Raw genomic sequence first — 6,612 nt, 5'->3', positions numbered from 1 at the left:
GCGCAAAGGTTTGTTGGCCCGGGACTCGTAGCGCCTCTAGTGGCCACCGTGGGAGAACAAGTTCCCCATAGGGATCAGTGATACATCAAACGACAGCTCTTTACATGCTATAATTTGGTGTGACCGGTTTCATTGCATCCAGAAGTATTTACTATTTGAAAACACAAATAAAACTTTAAAACCATTTACAATTATTTTTAGTCTTTGAATTGATAGAAACAAGCAGACTACATAATGAATAAACTGATACATAGATATGTCTGCCAATTCAAACAGACAGCATGTCAAAACATGATAAATGGGGATTGTAGACAGCCTATATGTCCTGGCAACAGTTTGCTATACATCATATTGTTGGGTGTGGCTACCAACAACGTATCAATTACATCATAACATGATGTAGAATGGATAGAGGTTACTACTGATAAGTACATGTCAATCATGGTATTTCAAGTTTACAACCAGTGTGATTACAAAATCTCACCTATTCTTTCATAGGTACATAGGTAAGCTCATACTTCATTATTAACATTTGATTATTGACAATTTTATTTATCCATATAATATGAATACATGTGTATGAGTTTGAAATGGATGGACGTTAATGAGACTACATTTTATCATGCCTTGGCATGGTTGTTATGCAGTATCAGGTTACCACGTAAAGTGATAATAAATCACTGACATTTTGTTAACATTGTTCCAGTGGAAAGGTAGCATGGAGCAAAATGTTGATTTACAGGTAGGATTTTTAATTGTTTTTCATTAATTATGAACTAAATAATAGAACTTGCAGTGTAAATCTATAATTTGTGACTGTGGAATCCAATGGTGTGTGTATGTTTTTGTTATTTTCATTATTTAAATATCACTGAAACCCCCTACTACAAGGGAAGGAGGAAAGGAAATAGGAGCCTCCAGTGTAACCTGTACAAAATTCCATTAGTCATGCAGAGCTCACTAAGAGACCTCATCTGAGCTCGACCCAAGGGGATAAGGGCTTCCATGAAAGACCACATCCTCAAAAGCAATAGAACCTCGTGAGCTGTAGGTGAGGGACCAGTAAGGGCATGGAGAACTTAAAACTCCATCAGACGAAGTTTAAGAGGAGAATGTTGGGCCCAACTGAGTTGAGTGTTGAAAAAGACACCCAAATGGACAAAATATTGGGTAGGTATAAGGATTGACTTCTCCAATTTCAGCAGCAGATGAGTGTGATGGGCAGCCTCCTGTTCAGAACAAGCTAACAGAAGCCAGTCATCCATGCAATGATGGAAGCACAACCCCCGAGCATGCAAATGTCAGACAAAAGCCTCGATCATCTGACAAAAAACATATGGGGCCAAAGGAAGCCCGAAGGTCAGGATACAAAATTGATAAACTACCTTGGTCATCCACAAACTTGAAGAAAAAGCCCACCTGAGGATGAAAAAAGACTCCGTGGTCAATTGGGGTAGAACCAAAATTTGACTGAGGTGGGACAAATCATTCACAGGCCACCAGTCGCTGGTTTTCTTGGGTACCACAAACAGCCTAGAATAAAAACCTGGAGAAGGATGATTGAAAGGTTCCAAAGCCTGCTGGGAGAAGAGAAAAGATCTTGTACCACTCGAACAGACTTTGACTGGTCGTAGGATTCTGAAGCAATGGAAAAGAAACAGGTATCTGAGACAATGGAGGAGGGGAAAGAAAATATACGACAAGTCCCTAGGAAAATACTCGAATAACCCATGGATCTGTGGTTAAAAGTCACCAAAGGGGAACTAAATCAGTCAAGCAAGCCCCCATTTGACCAAACTCAATGGGTAGTAACTGATACTGTTGGTGATGTGCCCATCTGTATCAATTAAAATGACGGGATGAGGAATCCATGGAGGTAGGAAAAGGTAAGGGCTGGTAAAGAGATAATAACACAACTGAAGAGCACTACAAAAACATCTTGACACAAGGACTGTCAAACGAGAAGCGACAGTTCAATAGACTCAAATAGAGGGAGTCCCATGCATCAGGAGAGTGTTGCTCTCTTATTGGTGGAGGGTTGTCACATGATGATTTATATGCAAGACACATTTGAACCAGTTGATTGTAAGGTATGTGGGAGCTCGAGGCTTGTAGCATGCACAATTCATTTTTGCATATAGATGGCAGGACTGAACAAGAATAGCTATTTTTGTGAGAAGAGGTAATGTAATATATATATATTTAGCAAATAATATTATCTCTTGTTTCATCAAATCAAATAGAGATAGTGTACATGAAAGAAATAATTTATTGCATATCAACAGAGACTAACAAAAGGTTTGATTGGTAAACCAAAATGTGTCTGTTAGCCTTTATTTTCCTAACATAGGTTGGTATATCTCCTTAGCATATTAGGGGTGACCTTTGCAAGACTTTCAACATTTTTTGTTTCAAAGCATCAGTTGTTTCATATTGTCCCTTTGGCACAATCTGTTTGATAAAACCACACAATGAAGCATCATATGAGCTTTATATATATATATATATAGATAGATAGATAGTGAAAACAACAGTCTTCCAGGCTAACCTCTATTTCATTGACCTAATCTTAAATTTAACTTAAATTGTTTCACTTCTCTAAAAAGTAGAATTTGGGATAAAGCATACATGAATCATTTGTTTGAATCTGATTGAGAAGTATTGTTAATATTGGGGGGGGTATACAGTTTCTTTTAAGGTTTGCAAAGAAGACGAAGTCTTAAAAAGATAAATATAAAAATCATGACAGAAATCAGTTTCAGGCTTGTTTTAAAATTGTTTTTCTCTGTCACAACTACAACTTTTCTTAAACTCTTAAGAAGATGAAAAAATTTATATTTATGACAGTAGCTTAGTTCACACTATAGCAGTTATTGTTCACGGAAGATGATAATATAAACAAGTCTTAGCCACGAAGTCTTCTGTCATATTCCAGCTAGCCTGATGACCCCTGTTATTTGGCAAAAGGCCTAATTGACACTGGAAATAGCAGGTGTAGTGTAGTTGACACGATATAGCATATTCTTCCTTGCTTTCACTATAAGGTTCTTAGAATTTATATGGTTTATTAGTGAGTGATTTGCTATTACATACTGGTTGATAACTTTTGAACATAAGCAACCTGAACATTTTGTATTATTCCACATTATTTTTCTATAGTAATAAAATAGAAGCATACACATTAATCATATACAGTACCTTACATTTTGTTCTAACTGCAGTACAACTTTTTTTTATAAAACTATGACATAAGAATAGAAAAATTATTGTATGTGATTGTTTATAAAGCCTGAAGCCTTGGGAAGAGATCTGGCCAATGGCTATCAAATAATACCTGGTTAACTAGGTCTATAACTTAGTTAGTATAAGAATTGGCTTCAGCATTTTTTTTTGGTTAAGCCTAGAATTAGAGTTGAAATGCGATTCATATGTTCAAAATTGCTAAAAATTTGAATAACCTAATTAAAAACTTACACTTCTACAATGACTTAAAAGTAAATAAATTCATACATAATCAAACAAAAAACAATCAACATGTTTAGACTACCAAAAGCCAGTCATCATCACAATAGCAATACAGTGCTACAACACCATTCACTATTTTATCATTATTTATAAAATATATATATACACATATTATATTTACATTTGGCAAAGCAATGGAATCAATACACACCTCTTGAACATGCACAAGACAAATTTAGCGAAATCTGGAACGAAATTCTTATCTATTTTTTCAGTAACCTGGATAAACGACCTATGTGACTTTATTCTTTCATATTCTAGATCAAATAATACTGATAAGATTTGTAATGTCTGATGCCACATGAAGGCTTGAATACTATCAAGTCTAACCTTACGAAACCTACAGTCATGACCTTTTCTAAGAAAAATTTATTTCGTTATTTGATTTTCCTATAAATTTGTGCCTCAGTAGTTCCTTAGTTTTTATTAAACTTATAAGTTATAGTTTTTTTTTAAAAAATAGACTTATTATAATAACTAAATAAGTATAAAATCTCCAATTTGATTATAAATTACAAGGTATATAAAATAAATACAATACTGTCAATAGTACTATTGCTGGTTTTAGTACTATTACTAAGTGTTACTATTAGTAACATTTAAAACTAACCGTTTATTCTAATTATAGAATATCATTCTTTTACTCACCTTATCATGACACTAATCTCCGATAATCTGGCCTTTACTTTATGTTGTGGTATTACATCACCATGACATCAGCTGCTGAGTGCTGTCATCCTGTGTACTTGTTTTGTTTCAACTTAGTTTTAGCTGCAATTTACACCTAAACTGTCAAAATACTGCCAATTAACACTATTTTTTATACCTTTTAACACAAACTTTTATGATTAAAGTTGAAAAGCCTTAATTTTTATTTGGATAATGGTAATTGTCAAAGGATAACATTAAAATTGAGAAGAAAAAAACAAAAACATATTCTAAAATCCAGACTATCTGTTACTCGTAGCACTAACACAATAACACACAAAAGAACACAGAGTACAGCTTACTCTAAACTACCAAAATTGTTTAAACTTATATTACATATTCTCTGATTGCGCCCTCTCATGGAATTTTTACTTTTCTCCTTATTCATAGATAATTTCATGAGTGAAGCGTCACTCATGTATTTCACAGAATACTTCGTGCAACGTTGCAAGAATACGTTCTGTTAAAAATTCTAAACTTTTTTAACGAATATTTTTCATTCTATCACAGTGTCTTTCAACTCTACATAAATATAATAGTACTGTCTATTGTTTACTGTATGCAAAGTTGCGGTTTCACATTTTGTGTTTTGCTGTTTTTGTGGGCGTTTTTTACAATTATATATAAAAGAAGCAACTTTTCATGTCCTGAGATAACATTTCATTAATCATGAATTTACATAACTTCCGTCTAGGGGACGAGTACTCCAGCTATTAGTTAATAATAACTTCCGATCAGAACAAGCTAACTACCAACATAGATCAGAATTAAGAATCAATCCGATAGTGAGTGCAGCTAATTAAAAATAATGTTCTTACAAATTAGCCTAGCTTTTGTACTGCCCCAGTGGCTCAGCGGAAGTCTGCAGGCTCACGACACTAAAATTCTGGTTTCGATATCTGTGGTAGGCAGATCATAGATGGTCCTTAGGTAGCTTTGCTCTTTACAACAACAAGATCAAACCAACCTTTTGTGCTAACAATCAAGCAAATTACAAATGTTTTTCATACTTTTCATTAATTTGCTCATTTCCTTCAATGGCTCTTGCGCAATTACTTGTGTGTGAGGGGGTAGATCTGAAATATTTTTACATACTTCTAATTTGGAATCAGAAAAGAACAAAGTCAAAGGAATGTGTAAAAAAAAAAACATCTGTAATTTACGCGATTCTTATCAATGATACTGAGCCTATTTGCTTCTAATGATTCGCCAGCTTATGGCATTTAAACGGAAACTTTATACTTTTCTTACCTTCTCACATATAAAGATTGAAAAACATTGTTTCATCAGTTGGTCACTCTTGTTGTTAGCGAAGATTTCTCCGTAATCCTTTAATGTCATAAAAGATTCAGCTAACTTAGGAGATTTAAGGTGATATAAAATATATTAAGTATACTACGCTAACAATGCAAGTTAAACTCTGTAATAAAACTTTTAAAGAGATATATATATTGTTACGTCTCCGTTTGTTAATTAACTTTCCGTAACTTCGTTCCGACGAAACTTTAGCGACACAAGTCCTTACTTAAGAAAACTGGTTTATTCTTCCTGAATATAACTTCACGATACACTTATTTTCAACAATCGCGCTAAAACAAATGCTATATCAACGAACGTCAACAATATTTCTGACTGCAGTTCAATTACTCACTATCTACACAAACATTATCCCCGTCACGTTGTCACCCTCTTTTATATACCAGCCTACCCTATATCTAGTAAATGCTAGAGCATTCGCCAAGGTACAGGATAGTTCTAGAAACGTGGCGTCACACTAGTCATCTGACTTTGCTGACGCAACACTGCCACTTCCTTAGTATTGTTCGTCCCGAACAATAACCACATACAATAAATCAATAACAATTAACAATAACTTAATCAAATGTACAGAATTACAAACACAAAATTACAATTCAACAAAGTCTCTTAATTTTACGGGACGTATCTTCTTCCGTACTGGTCTCCGTCTTGTTGGCTTCTGCTTCACGTGGGGTTCATCTGCTTCATCAGGAAATGCCCTATCGTCGGTAACAATCACATCAGTGCTAATAACTTCATCAAGAGCTTCACCGTTTCCCTTCTCAAAACTGAGTAGAGTTTCTTCTTCGACAGTGGCTTCTTCAGGTGGCACGTCTTTAGCAGCGTCATTTTTTCTGTTGTCCACTTCGTCCCAACTGAAATGTCCAGGACAGTGATAACGCCAAAGCCTGTTGGCATGCACCACTTTTGGCTTACCTCGCTGACCACATTTTATCTGGAAAGTCACGTCTGAGAGACGATCCACTATATCATATGGGCCTTCCCATGGAGAATACATTTTAGGAGACTTCCCCCATGGTCTTTCTGGGATTATACAATTACCCCTTGTCTCCTGGTTCA

At 35.0% G+C, this 6,612-nt stretch overlaps 1 protein-coding gene across 2 annotated transcripts in view; it reads right to left on the bottom strand.

Moving 5' to 3' along the window:
- LOC106467096 (phosphatidate phosphatase LPIN2-like) overlaps window positions 1-4,538 on the bottom strand; it is an 89,272-nt gene extending 84,734 nt beyond the window's left edge. The window contains exon 1 of one of the 2 annotated variants that reach the window (XM_013927414.2): window positions 4,174-4,538. The gene's annotated coding sequence lies outside the window, so the exon portion shown is untranslated. The remainder of the gene's footprint in view (window positions 1-4,173) is intronic. The other variant, XM_013927416.2, reaches the window with a different exon arrangement.
- Between the last annotated feature and the right edge of the window lie 2,074 nt (window positions 4,539-6,612).

This window comes from Limulus polyphemus, unplaced genomic scaffold (assembly GCF_000517525.1).
Source record: "Limulus polyphemus unplaced genomic scaffold, Limulus_polyphemus-2.1.2 Scaffold2487, whole genome shotgun sequence".
Lineage (NCBI taxonomy): Eukaryota > Metazoa > Arthropoda > Merostomata > Xiphosura > Limulidae > Limulus > Limulus polyphemus.
The sequence above is the reverse complement of the archived record's forward strand: the minus strand, read 5'-3'. Positions and strand labels throughout refer to the sequence as shown.